Below are 16,606 nucleotides of genomic sequence, written 5' to 3'. Positions count from 1 at the left end.
GTGGGCTGCACATGGTAGGGGCTTGAGAAATGTTAGTTTTCTCCTCTTTCCCCCTTAGTGGTAGGTCGGGTCCACAGTGGTTCCCAACATGTATCTTAGAGCCGCCTGGGGGGACTTTTAATAAATTCTGCCCACTGAGGCACCTGGGTGGCTCAGTCGGTTGAGTGTCTGCCTTCGGCTCAGGTCATGATCCCGGACTCCTGGGATCGAGCCCTGCATCGGGCTCCCTGCTCAGCAGGAAGTCTGCTTCTCCCTCTGTCCCTCACACCACTCGTGCGCTTTCTCTCAAATAAATAAATAAAATCTTAAAAACAAAATAAATTCTGCCCAGGACCCCTCCCAGACCAATGAACGCAGAATATCTGCGGGTAGGGCCCAAGCTGCAGGTGTTTTCAAAATTCCCCAGGTGATTGCTGAGGGCAGTCAGCTTGGGGAGAGGCCTAGGGCTGCAGGGTAGAATGCATCTGCGCCACAGCTGGGTCTGGCACCCGGGCTGGCCCCCTCCCTCCCTCCCATTTCCTCACCGTGCTTCCCTTGAATGCAGCCCGCATCAGAGCTGAGCAGGGCAAGAGTAAGTAAGCCCACCGTCGAGGCCACATGCACAGTTTCTCCCACCCAGCCTGGTGGTGGCCAAAGAATGGTCCCCTTAGCGATGGGGTTCCTGTCTCGGTCACCTCTGCTTTCCTCTCTTCCCCTCCCCACCTGCACCCACACCCTCTCTTCTGTCATTCATGGCACATCTATCCAGGCACAGGCCCCAGGACAGGCATCAGGAGTTTCAGACCCAGGTGAGAGACCAGGATCCCCGCCACAAAGGCACTCACCTCCACACCAGTGCAGGCGGCGTGGGGGGCGGGGGGGCGCGAGCAAGTGCCCTGCAGTCAGGCAGAACTGGCTCCAGGTCTGGATCTACTGCGTAACTTTGTCCATGTAATTGAACCTGAGCTATTCCATCTACGAATGGGGTTAATCATACTTCCGGTTTGTTGTGAAAGTCAAAGTCAATGATGGGAGTGAAGCATGTGCGTATAGTAGGTCCTCAGTTATAAGAAAGGCCAGTCAGTGGTGACCGAAGCATGAGCAAAGCTCTGTGGGCTCCCTCCTTCCTCTCACTTGATCTCACCTTATTGCCACCGCATCTCTTCCTCCTCCTTCCTTTTTCTCTCCTGGGAGTCTCTCCTCTTTTTCCTTTAACCAGGTGGGAAAGGACCGCTGCCTCTATCCTGTAGCCCTTGGCCATGCAATTGACAAACCTTTACTGAATAGCTGTTCTATCCCTGTTATCAATTTTAAAAGCACATGACTAGAATGTATTACCCTCAACTAAGTTTCCCGTGTGCACCTGCGGGCACGTGCTTGCGTGCTGGGCGTCTCCCCTCTCCCAGGGCTGCTGCCGGCGAGACATCACAGTTTCCTTTCCTGCAGGCCAAGCAGCCACTGGGCAGACCGAGTTGGAGACTCTTCTGACCCTTTTGGCTGCTGGTCCCCTCGTGGGTGGTGTCAGACTGAGAGTTTCCTTGAGTGAAGGAGTCAGATAGGCCTGGTACTGGCTCCTATCTGAGGGCCCCCCACCAGCCCCTTCTTCCTGACCACAGGGGAGCTGGTCCTCAGGGCTGAAGGTTGGGCCTGCTTCCAATGACTCTATGGAGTACAGACTGTTCCTTGGAGTGCTCCCACGTGGGCCTCACTCTGTGTCACTCCCGTAGCTGCTGTCCCCTCACTAGCCACCTGACCGCTCCCTCCTGGCCTCACTGAAACCACCCACACCCCGCGTGCCTAACTAAAGGCCTACTTCCATGCCTACTTCTTCCCTCTCCCCACCCGAGGCTCAGATTTCTGTGGAAGAGAAAAGTGGCACCACTGCCCGCCAGGAAACCACAAGGGGAGCCTTACCTGCAGCCCCCCGGCTCCCCGTAACTATCCAGAATGGGCAGAAGCTGATCCCTGTACAGGGATTCAAACTCAAAGGCTGGGCTGACAATTGTACTGTAGTAACTTTGTATAGTGACAGAGGGTAACTGCACCTATGGAGGTGAGCATTTCGTAAAGTATAAAAATACTGAATCGCGGTGTTGTACACCTGAGAATAATATAGTGTATGTCAATTATAATTCAGTTTAAAAATTGTTATGCACAAGAAGTCCCCCATAGCTGGCAGCTCGCTCCTGAACTGCTGACTGGTCAGACAGAGTTTTGCTCGTGGAACATTTAAACTGCTAATTCTTCCATAAAATATACCACTACCTTATTTACTCCCTTGTTAAATTGGAGAACTGCAAAAGCAAATACAGTAACTCTGGGAAGTGACAATGTGCAGGCCTTGGGACTTAGCTTATCAGTGGGAGGCTCCCAGACAAATCCATCTCTGAATGATAAAGCCGATCAGTTTCCAGAAACTTCTAAGACCTGCTGTGCTGCATGAAGAGGCACAAAGAGAAAGGGGTCCAGCTCACAGTTCTGATTTAGCCTCTTGGCAAGTGGGCCCTGAGTTGTTCGATCATAAAAAACATACCTTTTTAGTAAGAACATAATGGAGTCTTTTTGTTAATAGCTAAAGTCAGAGCTCTTTCTTTTTAAAACACGTTTTGAAAATAATCATCTTGGAGCAAAACCAAAGAGTTGTGAGGAAGTCCATGTGTCAGATTTTTAGGACACGGGACACAGATTCTTAGGACTGCTCTGGGCATAGTCATGGCATGCGTGGTCAGAGTGGGTCATATTAAACATGCAGATAGCCTCCTTGTGTTGGCAAGACTCTAGCCAATTCCTTCTTGATCTCCCCAAACTCCCAGAAGTCCAGGGCCCATCCCAGCTCCAGAGCTAGCTCCATATCCCCTGTGTCAAACTTGCTAGTGACTTTGGCCAGGCAATCTTTTCCTTCCTTCCTTTCATCTCTCTGGCATTACGTATCAGCTGCATGATTCTCTCTCTGGCTAAGACTTCCCCACACAGGCTGCAAGCTTCAGGAGGGCAGGCGCCAGTTGGTTTGCTTACCTCTGTACCTCTCGTGCGGAGCTCTCGTGTGGCAAACAGTCGGTGCTCCATTGCTGGCTGCTGGATGAATGAGCTGAATGGTAGCAGCTCTGTGTCCCAGCTCTAGATTTTTGGGATATTCTGCTTCCCCAGCCACCCCAATTCCAGTTGCTTTAGATGAGGCTCTTCATTAAGGAGAGGGCGGAATTCAGGGAGAAGCTAGCAAATGGGTAAGCAGCAGTCCTTCCCCATCTCAAAGGGCGATCGTGAGGATTCCATGTGGTTGTATCTGGCATATTAGTACTGAAAGGACTTTAGAAGATTGTATCTGTTTGTTACTTCTGCACATCTCTCCGACCTTAAATCTCTGCAACAGCCTTACTTACTGTGAGGACAGGATGCTCCAAGAATTTCCTAAGACACCAGGTGCAGAATGGGTGCAGTCGGAGGCCCACTGGGATCTGTTCTCACTGCCCCTCTCAGTAGTAGGATCCAGGCAAATACAGCGGCGTGGACAAGACAAGAGTTTATTTGCCTGCACGTCAGTGGTCCAGAGTTTTTAGGGGAGACCCTACCATTCTCCTTGCATCGACCTCTGGCTCCAAAGTTGCTTTAGTTCTTGTGATCTCCCAGAGCTGACAGAAGGGGGAAAGAGAGACAGGGGAGCCCTCACCTAATCAGGACAACAGAAATCACTTCTGCCTTTATCCCGTTGGCCAGCACTCGGTCACATGACCACATCTTGCTTCAAGGGAGGCTAGGAAATATAGTCCTTAGCTGGGCAACCACGTTCCCCCCCAAAACTCTAGTATTATGAAAGAAAGGGAGAGTGGCTACTGGAGGGCAACTAGGCGGGTTCTGCCACCACTGCATTATGACATCTGGTGAGATCAGAACATCCGTGAGCTAGGCACTGCCCTGCTCGATACATTTCAGGGTTTCCTCATTACCCTCGGGATAAAGCCCACATTCTTTAAAGCCTCCCCTGTGTACAGCTCTCCAGCGGTCCATCATTCTGGAACTCTCTTACCCACCCTAACCTGTCCCCGCTTCATGGAACGAATTTTGGTTTCCCAAGTGTGTCTTGCTTTATCTCAGCCAAGCTGGGCGTGAACATGCCAGCCCTTCTGCCTATCTTTCCCCCCAGAGTCTCCCCCTTATCTTGAGCTTCACAGCCCAGATGTTTGCACCCATGTGCTCCCTTAGGCCTGTTCCCCACGTGGTCTCCTGAGCGCCAGACTCTTGTATGTATCTGTCCCCTGGATTGCCTCCACTTGAGGCCCCACAGCACCTTACACTCAGATCCCACATGAGATCATCATTTCCCTTCTGTCCAAGCCTGCTCTCCTCTTGGATCCCTGAGAATAACCCCACCATCCATCTACCCAGAAGCCCAAGACAGAAGTCTGGGAGTTCTCTTCTCTCCTTGATCCTGCATCCTCTCATCCATGTTGGTTCACCTGCACTTCCAGGTCCTACCCTCATTGCCTTCACCTTGGTTCCAGCCACCGCCACCTGGCACCCAGATTCCTGCAGCAGCCTCCTAATTCTGATTCCAGTCTTGTCCTCCCATCCATTCTTCCTACTGCAGCCAGAGGTTGGTTCCAAAATAATGGTTCAGTCAGGATTCCTCCTTTGTAAAACCCTTCAGTGGTTTCCCATTGACCTGGTTCCTACTCTTCCTCACTGCATCTCTTACTGGCTTGCTCACTGAATTCCTTGCACATCTTTAAAGTGATGCCAAGCTCCCTCTAATAACCTTCTTGCATCATTCTGTGCTTTACCCCAGGGTACTTCCCACGTTTGTCTGGCTGAGCCCTTGGACTTGGCTCAGATGCTACCTCCTTCGAGAAGCCCTCCCTGAGCATCCAGGGGTGGCAGGTCCCCCTCGCATGCAGTCCCACGCGCTCTCTGGACTGTGGGGAGTGGATGGATTTCATGTTTCCTTGGCTGCAGGTCAGGGAGCCAGGCAGCCCATTCTGCGTGAGTCAGCTTGCCCACCTCCCCTGAGCCTTCACCCGTTTCTCAGGATTCATGGCTGCCACACCACGTCCTGACCTTCACTCAGTGATTAAGGTGGCCATGGAGAGGACACTGTGTGCCCAGCACTCTCCTCGGTGTCCCTTTATAACAGAGTCCATCTGACCTCCGTCATCCAGTGCTGCTGGGATGGTGACTGTCCTTCATAGGTGAAGAAACACACTTCCACACACCTGGGACATGCCGGGTCTGTCTGACCCCACCATGCAGCGCTGCCGATGAGTGCTTCTCTAGCCCCACCCTTCCCCCAGGAACTGGGGCCTCTCACAAAGTCTGGAACCATCTCGTTCCTTGCCTCCTGGAACTCCACAGGCCATTCTCTGTGGCCTTTTGCCAGGGCAAAGGTCCTGTCCAGCTTGTCCTGGGCCAGGACAAGGATGGACAGACTGGCCAGCCCTGGTTGAAGCCCAGGCCGAGGCTACCGGCTCTGTCTCTGTCATCATCCCACGGCTCAGCATGGCTACCGTAGGGTGTCCCCTTCTACCCCAGGACACAGAGCAGTTTCCCTGGAGACTCCAACCTTGCCTTTTTCTGTGAAGCCCATACATTGACCCAGAAGAGCAGGAATGTCTGAAGGGAAGGCTGGTCCTCCTTTTTCCCAGGGAAGAAAGAGGCACTTCATGCTTCGCTCCTGTCCTTATCATTAAGAGGAGGCTTCAACTCTTACTAGTTCACTGGCTCTGTGTCCCCGGACAGGCGCCTCAACCTCTGTGAGCCTCAGTTTGCAGACTTGTAAAGTGAAGTAAATACTGGTGAGGGTTAAAAGGGGCCACTGGCGGAAAGCACCGGAACAGTCCTGACGGTAGGGTAGCTCTCGCCATTATGACTGTTGACTCCGTTCCCTCCGCCCACCTCCTGAGAGCTCTATGCTCCGGGCAGAGGCCTCGGCTCTCTCCTGGGCCTCTCTCTCCCTTCCCTTTTTAAGGGCATTTCTGCTGCTCCAGCTGCTGCGTCAGCTCCAGTTCAGACCTTCTCGGAGTCCTGAGGCCCTGCCAGCAATCACAGCCCCAGCCAACCGGAGTCCTCCACTCACATTCCTGCTCACTGTGGTCAGGGATCTGCCGAGGTCTGTCCGGGTGTGTCTGCGCCTGCCGGGGGGGGGGGGGGGGGGGGGGGGGGGGACGGCCCTTTTTTCAACCGGCCCCGGCGGGGGGGGCCGGGGCACGGCCGGTCCCGGCCAAGAACAGGAAACAGGTGGACTTTGCAGAGGCCCAGGTGGGGGTGGGATGTGAGGAGGCCCATGTCTGGGCATGAGAGGGTGCGGGGCGGAACAAGAAGGACTCACTTGTGTGTTCCCAGGCCCGGGAGTCTAGAGGCCCTCAGCTGGCTTTCAGGTTGCTTTGGGACAAGGCAAGCAACTGACTCATGCAGCCGTGTACTGAAGATTGCTTAGTCACCGTCCACCTCTGTCTTAGGGTACAGGGTAAGTTGCTATAACAAAAAGACCCCCAAAGACGAACGGGTCGATGAGGCAGGACTTTCACTCTGTCTCACGGAGCAGCCAGGCCGCTCCCCCTGGACAGGGTGGCTCTGCCTCATGCAGTCATTCCTGAATGTAGTTTTTTTTTTTCCTGGCTCGTGGTTCTGCCATCCCCAAAGACTGATATTCTAAACCTGGGCTCTAAACAGGGTTGGCCAGAATTCACTGGCTCTCTGAACTTGCATGGGAAAACATCACACCTTGATATCCACCAGGGTCTACCTAGAAGTTGGCATTTCCTTCCATTACGACAGCAGGCCACAAACATAGGAGTATTGGCAATACCTGTGACCTCATCTCTGACAGAAATCACAGAGATTTTCATATCCCATTTAGTTGTTGCAGATATTGTGAAATACCACTTATCCTCATTAGCACTACTTTGTAAACAGGGTAGTTATTAATATGAGCTAGGCGATTGTAATCTTTAATATTTCTGTAATATTTCAATATAGTTGTTTTCCTTTGTCATCTTACGATTTTTATTCCGTGAATTTGAGAACATTATTCTGACAAGTATCCATTGGCTCCTCCAGACAGCCCAAGGTGTCCAAGGCCCAAAATCCAAGCAGCCCTGCCTCACGTGTTTCTCCCTCCACTGCTTGAAACTGGGCCCCTGCATGTCAGCATTCCAGAAAGGGAGAAGGGTACAGGTGTGGGGCAAGCAAATTCCTTCTATGCAAGTGATATGGAACTTGCACACTTCACTTCTGTCACCCTCCACCACCAGAACTCAGTCACATGGCTACGCCTAGCTGCAAGGGAGGCTGAGAAATATGCCTTGTCCCTGGGCAGGAGTGTGCACAGTAGGACTCTGTAGTTACGGAAGAAGGGGAAAATGGAATGGGGGCCAACCAGGGGTCTTCCACAATCTCCAGTGATTCTGCTGCCCTCCCAGGACCCAGACCCTCTGAAGCCATCCCCTTCTCACTGTGCCTGCTGCCTGCCTCATGGCCACACCTCACACTCAGCCCTCTTCAGTTACTTCCTACACTCCAACTCCTAGTCCTCCCTCACTTGGTACGAGGGTCAACGGTCCCATCCGTCTTTGTTACCAGTCTGGGTGCTCCGCTCCGAGGCTCATGCTCACCTGTTGGAGTCTGTCCCTCCTGCACTCTCTGTTCCTCTCCCGTGTCATCTCTTCCCTACTGCATTGTTCCCAGTGACAGGGAAACACACCCTTATTTCCCCATCCTCAGGAAACATCTCTTGACCCCACTTCCCCCACCAGCTTTTGTCCCTTTCTTTGTTTGCCTTCATAGCAAAACTCCTCAGGACAGTGGTCTGTACTTGCTCTCCACACTTCCTCTCTCTGCTTTTCTCTCAGACCACCCCAGTCAGCCTTCCTTCCCCACCACTCTGTGGAAACTTCTACTGACTGGGTCACCAAAATCTTCATGTCATTAATCTGGTGATCATTCCTCTCATCTACCAGACTCAGCAGCAGCACTGGGCCCAGATGATCACTCCCTCCTACTAGAAACACTGTCTTTCCTTGGCTTCTGTGACACTACGCTCTCTGGTTTTCTCTCTGATCTTGGGGTGGCTCCTTCTCCCTGACCTAGCACTGGCAAGCCCCAGAGATCAGACCATGGCCATCTTCTCTGTCTACAGTCCCTTGGTGATCTCATTCAGTCTCATGGCCTTGAATACCAACCATATGTGGATGACTCCCAGTTTTATTTCTTCTCCTGGACATCTCCCCCGATGACAGTCTTGTGCACACAGTTGCCCTCTTGACTTCAAGAAATATCTCAACGGGTGCCTGGGTGGCTCAGTTGGTTAAGCGACTGCCTTCGGCTCAGGTCATGATCCTGGAGTCCCTGGCTCGAGTCCCACGTCGGGCTCCCTGCTCGGCAGGGAGTCTGCTTCTCCCTCTGACCCTCCCCCCTCTCATGTGCTCTCTCTCTCTCTCTCTCAAATAAATAAATAAAATCTTTAAAAAAAAAAAAAAGAAAGAAATATCTCAAGCTTCACATGTCCAAACCTCAAATCGTAATCTTATCCCCAAATGCCTCTTCTCCCCTAGACTTCCCCATCTTTCCAGTGACTCAGGCCAGAGATCTCAGAGTCATCTTTATTCTATCCTTTCCCTCACATCCTACTTCCTGATGGCTTTGTCTTCAAAATACCTGGAAACAGGCCACCTCTTCTCACCCCTCCACAGCCACCAACCCAATCCTCATTGCAACCATCTCCCACCTGAATTCTTGAAATAATCTCTAACTGGTCTCCCTGGTTCAAGTCTGGCTTCCTACAGTTTAATCTCAAGGTGGCAGATGGAGGGATCCTTCTAAGGTAAAAGTCAGGCTCCCATCTCTCTCTGAGTAGAACCCAAATTCTTCATGATTGCCCACAGTACCTCTCTCATCTGGCCCCTGTCCCTTTCCTGATCCTTCTCACACATTTTCCCCTCACTCACAATAGGCCTTGTTACTATTCCTCTCACTCATCAGGCATGCTCCTACCTCGGGGCCTTTGCACTGGCAGTTCCTTCTGCTGGGAAGGCCCTTCCCCAGATAGCCACATGATTCACTCACTGCCTCTTCTTCAGGGCTTTCTCATATGTCACTTTTTGCATGAGATCCTCCTACACACCCCACTTCCCCTAGCAAACCTGATCTCCTTTCCTGCCTTATTTTTCTCCATAGCACTTATCAGCATCTGTCAGGCTATGATATTATTTATTTTGCTACAGTCTATTTCCCCTCAGTAGCATGCAGACTTCTTGGAAGCAGGGATATTTATTTAGAATGGTACCTAATAAACAGTTGTCGAAGGTAGAAATTGATTATCTTCTTCTACAGCCCTGTTAGACCCTATAGGAAGGTTCCTTTCTCCCCTCCCTACCCCCGCCATGCTCCCTAAAAACTCTATCCAAAACATTAAGGTAGGACTAGGAACCCATGAGCATGAAACAGTTTAGTTGGTGGAGACCAAGGGCACAAAACAGACAAGGTGGAGTGTGTGTATTTATTCAACATGCCTTTATTGAGTGCCTTCTATGGCCATCCCCCCTGCAGCCCCTCACCCCCCCACAAATGCTGACATTATGGTGGAGAGGAGACAGCTGGGCAACTGGTGTTTACAGCGCCCTATCTTCACAGGGTGAGCCCTGTAATGGAGGGATGAGCCTGATGACAGTCTCTACCCATCAGGGACAGCCGGGAATGCCAATGTAATACAATGGCCGAGGGCACAATCTTAGGCAAATGACTTCTCTCCGAGTCTCGCTGTCTATGTCTGGATGTGGAGATACTTATGGGAACAATACTTACCACTTCGCTTGACTACTATGGGGTTTACAGGAGACCAGAGATGGGTTTACCATGAATCTGACAAAGCTTAAGCATCAAGGCCCTCACTTGCCCAGACTCTTTCCAAGGCCCTACCTATGTGTTCACAAGTTTTTTGTTTTATAAACTTTATAAAACCTTTTTGTTTTATAAACTTTATAAAATCAGGTAGTTTTTCATTCTTTTTTAAAAGAAAGCCTCCTAAACTGTTTAAGTGTCAGGCCCCACAAAACCTGAATCTGTCTCTGCAGGAGACCTATGCAGAGTGCTCAGCATAGATCCTAGCTTAAGGTCGTCACTTAATAATGTAAAAATAATGGGCATGAAATAAATAAATGTATTTATAAAGAGGCATGAAAAGGGGCGCCTTGGTGGCTCAGTCGGTTAAGCGGCCAACTCTTGATTTTAGCTCAGGGCATGATCTCAGGGTTGTGAGATTGAGCCCCACATCAGACTCTGTGCTCAGTGGTGAGTCTGTTCGAGGTTCTCTCTCTCCTTCTCCCTCTGCCCCTCTCCCTGCTCAGTTGGGCTGTCCCTCTCTAAAATAAATAAATAAATCTTAAAAAAAAAAATTGAGCATGAAGAAAGGACCTCACAGAGGAGGGGTCATTTGAACTGGTCTTTACGGACACGCAGAGGTTTAGCAGGTTCCAAACAGGGAAGCGGGAACCCAGGTGACTGCAGGTGTTGTGCAGGGCTATCTCCATGGGCCCGTAGACTGTAGGGGGTGCTTCCGCTCGGATAATAAGAGCCACCATTTTTGGCACTTGGCACGTACCGCTGTGGTGTACTAAGACATCTATTTGCTCTCTGTCCTCGGTACCTAGTACAGAGTTCCTAAAACTCTTTTGCTGTCCCAAGTGATGGGAGTGCTAGAGGCATCTTTTGTTGTAATATTTGGTCTTTGACTCCGGTTCCCGACACGAAGCTCCTAAATCTCTTGTCGTTTCCTGAGTGACAGGGGTTATAGGAGCGTTTGACCCCGAGCTCCGAATCCTTTGGGATTTTCCGGGTTACGGGAATGTCTTTTGCTCTCATGAGGCAACTCTCAGTGGGCTCGTGGGTGGGGGCTGGTCACCAGCAAGACCAAGCATGAATAAAGCTGGGAACTTTCAGTCCCACCCTCCATCCTCTGGGGAGTGGACAGGGGCTGGAGATGGAATGCATAATGATCAAGCCTACGTGATGAAGCCTCCATAAAAATCCCTATAGTACAAGGTTTGGAGAGCATCTGGGCGGGTGAACACATGGGGTGCTGGCAAGGTGGTACATCCTGAGAAGGTCTGGAAGCTCCCTGCCCCTTCTCTCATACCTCGCCCTATGCACCTCTTCATCGGGCTGTTCATCTGGATCCTTTATTACATAATAAACTGGTAAATGTAAATAAAGAGGTATTTCCCTGAGTTCTGTGCACCAATATAACAGATCATCCAACCCGAGGATGGGTTGTGGGAGCCCCCGTTTCTAGGCAGTTGGTCAGAGTCCGGGTGACAACCTGGGACGTATGACTGGCTTCAGAGGTGGGGGTCAATCTTGTGGGACTGCGGCCTCAGCACTAACTCTGAGCAGTTAGGGAATAGGATTAGAGGACACCTAGTTGGTGTCCAAACAGTTGGAAAATCTCCACACGTTTGATGTCAGAAGTATTCCATGAGTTTAGGGGTTTTGTTTTGTTTTGTTTTTCCCTTTTAGCCACTCTAAATGCTTTCCCTGTATTAATTTGTTAATCTTCACAGTAAAGCATGAGGCAGATAGATGCTCAGAGGTACTGAGAGATTTAAGTATCTGCTCAAGTTCTAGCTACCCAAGGTCATAGCTGGGACTCACACCTAGCAGTCTGCCTTCAGAACATGGGCAGAGTCTTCACTTGGGTCTGCCTCCCGTGGGTGGCTCCTGGCTTCCCTCTGTGCCTCCAGGATGGATTGATCCTGCCTCCCTAGGGCCCTAATTCATCCTCATTCGCCTGCCTGCCGTGTCCCAGGCAGCCCCGCAGCTGATTGCAGGGAAGGAGGCAGACGTTGGCCACCACCCCCAGCCTGAGCGCCTGCCACAACCCAGCTCCCAGAGGGTGGGGGCGAGGCAATTACCCGGAAAATGCAGGCAAAACTCCCACGGAGCCACAGGGCCTTTTTTTTTTTTTTTTTAAGCTCTGATGTGACAGTGTGGTGGCAGGAATCTTATCCAGCCTCATTTCCCAGCTCCCATAACAGCCCAGCCCCTGAGAACCTGCTGCTGAGCAGCTCAGAGCATCCCTTTGCTCTATGTGAAAATGAGAGTGAGACCCCCGGGAGCCAGCCCCGAACACAGTGTGTGCAAGATGAAGGCCGCCAGCATCCCGGAAGCCTGCAGCGCCTCTCTTTTCCCCTCTTAAATCTACAAAAACACCCAGATTCCAGTGCTGCCAGAAAAAACTGAGGTAACTGCCCAATCCCTAGACCCTTCCAGAGTGACTGTTGTTTGAATGAATCAGGCAGTTGCCTTGCCTCGCATTGGTAGGCTCTTGCTTTAGGCATTTAACAGATATTGTCCGTTATGCTACATTTGGGGACAAACATGGCTTCCCTTATTTCTTACATGCTTACCTCACAGGGACCCAGCTGACTAGAGCAGAGAACAAAAAGAAACCAGAACTCCTTGCATGTGGACAGCATCCTGTAACATGGAATGTGCCATTGACCCATTAAACCATTTTGTAGATGAGAGCTTGTAGGCGCTGAGAGAGAGTCACGATTTCTCAAGGTCACCAGGCTGATAAGTGGCAGAGCTAAGACTGAAACTCAGGGCTCCTGGTTCCCATCCAACTCCCTTGGTTGAGCAATTTACATGGAAACAGAGGTCTGGCACTGTCAGCCCCTGGGCTAATGGGGGTAGGGAGGGAAGCAGAACCCATAAGGTGGCATAGTTGACAATTGCTGGTTTGAAGGTGGTAACTTACTATGGATTGGGGCTACTGCCTAGCCCACTTTTAGACCAGAGCTATGGGTTACGTAGGATCCAACAGGCCTCTTATGGAGGACTGTAGACCTGGAGGGTGATGCCCAGGACCCACAAAGAACCGCATCCAGCAGAGATCCCAAATCCAGGGTCTCCACTATGCATCCGGCCAACAGCTGTGTTCTATTTGGCCCCCAAAGTATCCTTTAAAATGTGAATATTTTTGCTAACATTTAAAAATTAGGAGAACTCACATAAAAATTGGTGTTTGCTGTGGTATTTCTTAAAAATGTGAAGAGGGGCAATACTAGGAGCTGAGCAGTATTGCTCGCCCTAGAAGGAGTGTGTGCTCTCCTGGGCACCAAGTCCATGGCCATTCCCTACTGCTTTGTGATGCCACCTGTCTGGCCCCTGCAAGCACTTTTGCTACAGAACAGAAACTCTCAACGTTTTGAAGGTTATGAACAGAATTCAAGGGAGTCCAAGAAGTTGTGTGGGTAAAAATTGTATCTTTATTTTCACTAACCTCTACCTAAAACTGAACATTTCCTTCCATTATGGCTATAGGCAGTGACCACAGTAGTAATGGGATCTGTGACTTTGTGACCAGAAGAAATCACAGACATTTTCCTATCACATTAGAGAGTTTTTTTTTCGCAGATGTCTCCAAATGTCATTTGTGTTTATCACTACTCTTACGTCAGGGCCTATCACTAGATCCTGTTTTTTAATGCATTTGATAAAGAAGAACCAAAATTGTGATATTAGAAGTTTGGTTTTCTTTCTTTTTTTAAATTTTATTTGTTTGACAGAGAGAGAGCACAAGCAGGGGGAGTGGCAGGCAGAGGGAGAGGGAGAAGCAGGCTCCCTGCTGAGCAGGGAGCCTGATGCAGGGCTCAATCCCAGGACCCTGGGATCACGACCTGAGCCAAAGGCAGGCGCCTAACCAACTGAGCCATTCAGGCGCCCCAGAAGTTTGGTTTTCAAAATATAGTGTGATTTTCAATATAATTGGTTTCATTTGTAATCCCATGTGTTTTATTTTATGCATTTTGAGTATTTTGTAATTCAAGTATAATTAACATACAGTGTTATATTAGTTTCAGGTGTACAGTATAATTCAATTCTATGTAGTACTCAGTGCTCACCATGATAAGTGAGCTCTTAATCCCCTTTATCTATTTCACCCATCCCCCCATCCACTTCCCCTCTGGCAACCACTGGTTTGTTCTCTGTATTTAAGAGTCTGTGTTTTTGCTCATCTGTTTTTTCTTTGTTCGTTTGTTTCTTAAATTCCAGTGAGATCATATGGTATTTGTGTTTCTCTGTCTGCTTTCTTTCACTTAGCATTATACCTTCCTAGGTTCATCCTTCTTGTTGTCAATGGCAAAATCTCTCTTTTTTGTGGCTGAGTAATATTCCAGTATATTCCATTATGTGTGTGTATATATATATATATAATATTCCATTATATATATAGATATATCTCATATCTTTATCCATTCATCTATCAATGGACACTTGGGTTGCTTCTATATCTTGGCTATTGTAAATAATGCTGCAGTAAACATAGGGGTGCATATATCTTTTCAAATTAGAGTTTTCATTTTCTTGGGTAGATAGCCAGAATTGGAATTATTAGCATATGGTAATTCTATTTTTAACTTTTTGAGAAAACTCCATACTGTTTTCCACAGTGGTTGCACCGATTTGCATTCCCACCAACAGTGCTCTCAACAACAGTTGGTGAGGTGGATACCCTCACCAACATTTGCCATTTCTTATCTTTTTGATGCTAGCTATTCTGACAGATGTAAAGTGATACTCATTGTGGTTTTGATTTGTATTTCCTTGATGATTAGTGATATCGAGCATCTTTTCATGTGTCTGTTGCCCATTTGTATGTCTTCTTTGGAAAAATGTCTATTCAGGCCCTCAGCCCATTTTCAATAAGATTATTTGGTTTTTTTGGTGTTGAGTTGTATCATTTCTTTGTACATTTTGGAAATTAACCCCTTATGGGATATATCATTTGCATATATCTTCTCCCATTCAACTGGTTGCCTTGTCATTTTGCTGATGGTTTTCCTTGCTGTGCAAAAGCTTTTTATTTTGGTGTAGTCCCAATAGTTTATTTTGCTTGTGTTTCCCTTGCCTGAGGAGCCATATCTAGAAAAATGTTTCTAGGGCCAATGTCAAAGAAATTGCTGCCTGTGTTTTCTTCTAGAATTTTTATGGTTTTAGGTCTCACATTTAGGTCTTTAATCCATTTTGAGTTTATTTTTGTATATGGCATAAGAAAGTGGTCCAGTTTCATTCTTTTGCACGTAGCTGTCCAGTTTTCCCAACACCATTTACTGAAGAGATTACTTTTCCCCATTGTATAGTCTTGCCTTCATTGTCATAGATCAATTGACTGTATAAGCATGGGTTTATTTCTGGGCTTTCTATTCTGTTCCATTGATCCCTGTGTCTAGTTTTGTGCCAGTGCCATACTGTTTTGATTACCGTAGTTTTGTAGTATATCTTAAAATCTAGGATTGTGATGCCACCAGGTTTGTTCTTTCTCAGGATTGCTTTGGCTATTCAAGGTCTTTCGTGGTTCCATCCACATTTTAGATTTGTTCTAGTTCTGTGAAAAAGGTTGTTGGTATTTTGATACATTTTATGCATTTATTCTGAAAAAACGTCCATAGGCTTCCCCAACCTGCCAAAGGAATGCCAAGCACAAAACTGGACTCATATCTTCAAAATATGGTTGTCAGATCCCCTGGTGGGGAAGGCAGTTCTAGAACCTTTTGGAGAAGTGGGGCAGGAGAGGCACTCCACACTCCCATCCAGTCTCTCCCACCCCAGGCCATGGGGCCCTTCAAGGTCTCCTAGAGCCTGGGGAGCAGTTGGCCTCTGGGCAGGAGGCTGTGCTGTGCTTCTGCGTTCAGTGGCCTGAGCCCCAGGTCTCAGGTGGGGTGGGGGTGGGGGAGGGTCCTCGCCAAAGCAATCTGAGCGCTCCTTTGAAAGGAGAAAGCTTAGCCCCCCTGCCCCAGGCGCGATGCCCGCGGGAGCTGGGCGGGAGCCCCGAGCTGGTCTGCGGTGCCCGGGCGTCTCCCACCTCACTGACTGCGCGCCGTGGCTGCTGACTCATGCTCGGACTCTCCCTGTCCAGCCGGGTGCACGCCCACGACGTGCCCTCCTTCTGGTTCCTCCACCGCTTCCTCCCAGGCTCTTCCAGGCGCCTGCCAGCCCACACGCGCTCCGGGCCCGCCGCCCCTCCTAGCAACCACCCTGCGCTCCGCCCCCCTCCCGCCCCCCGCCAGATCCGGAAACGGGCGGGCTGGTCTGCAGCCTCCCGGGCCCTGGAAGCCTCCGCCTCGTCCTCCAAGTCCTTGGCACGCTGCTGAAACCACCCTGCGGAAGGTCGACAGAGCCGGCCTTCCCAGCAAGGACAGGTGGCCCTGGGCCTCCCACTCCCGCTCCCGCCCTGCGCCGATGCTCCGACAGCCGCCTCTTCCCGGATGGACCTGCTCGCTTCCCTGGTTTCCATGACACTGCACTTTCCCACGCCGCCTCCGAGTTTCTGACAGCTCGTTTCCTCGCTGCCATCGCCCCCTCCCAGCCTCTCCCCGTGGGCCTGCCCGAGGCGCTGCCCTTGGCTCTCTCTGCCTCCCGCGTGCCCCCCCGGCCCCCCTGGAGCGCTCCTCCGCCCCTGCCTCTCGCTGCCTCCCACCACTGCTGCCTCTCCAGCCTCTGCCATCCACTGTCCCCAGTCCCGCGTAGCTGGGGTTTACAGTACTCTTCCCCCACCCCCACCCCCACCCCACGTCCGAAATCACTGGATGTCAGACTGGCGCCCCTGCAGGTGTTCAGGCGCCCTCTGGCCAGCCCC

Source organism: Mirounga leonina, unplaced genomic scaffold (genome assembly GCF_011800145.1).
Source record: "Mirounga leonina isolate KUSES-001 unplaced genomic scaffold, KU_Mleo_1.0 Mir_165, whole genome shotgun sequence".
In the NCBI taxonomy this organism is placed as follows: Eukaryota; Metazoa; Chordata; class Mammalia; order Carnivora; family Phocidae; genus Mirounga; species Mirounga leonina.
The sequence above is the reverse complement of the archived record's forward strand: the minus strand, read 5'-3'. Positions refer to the sequence as shown.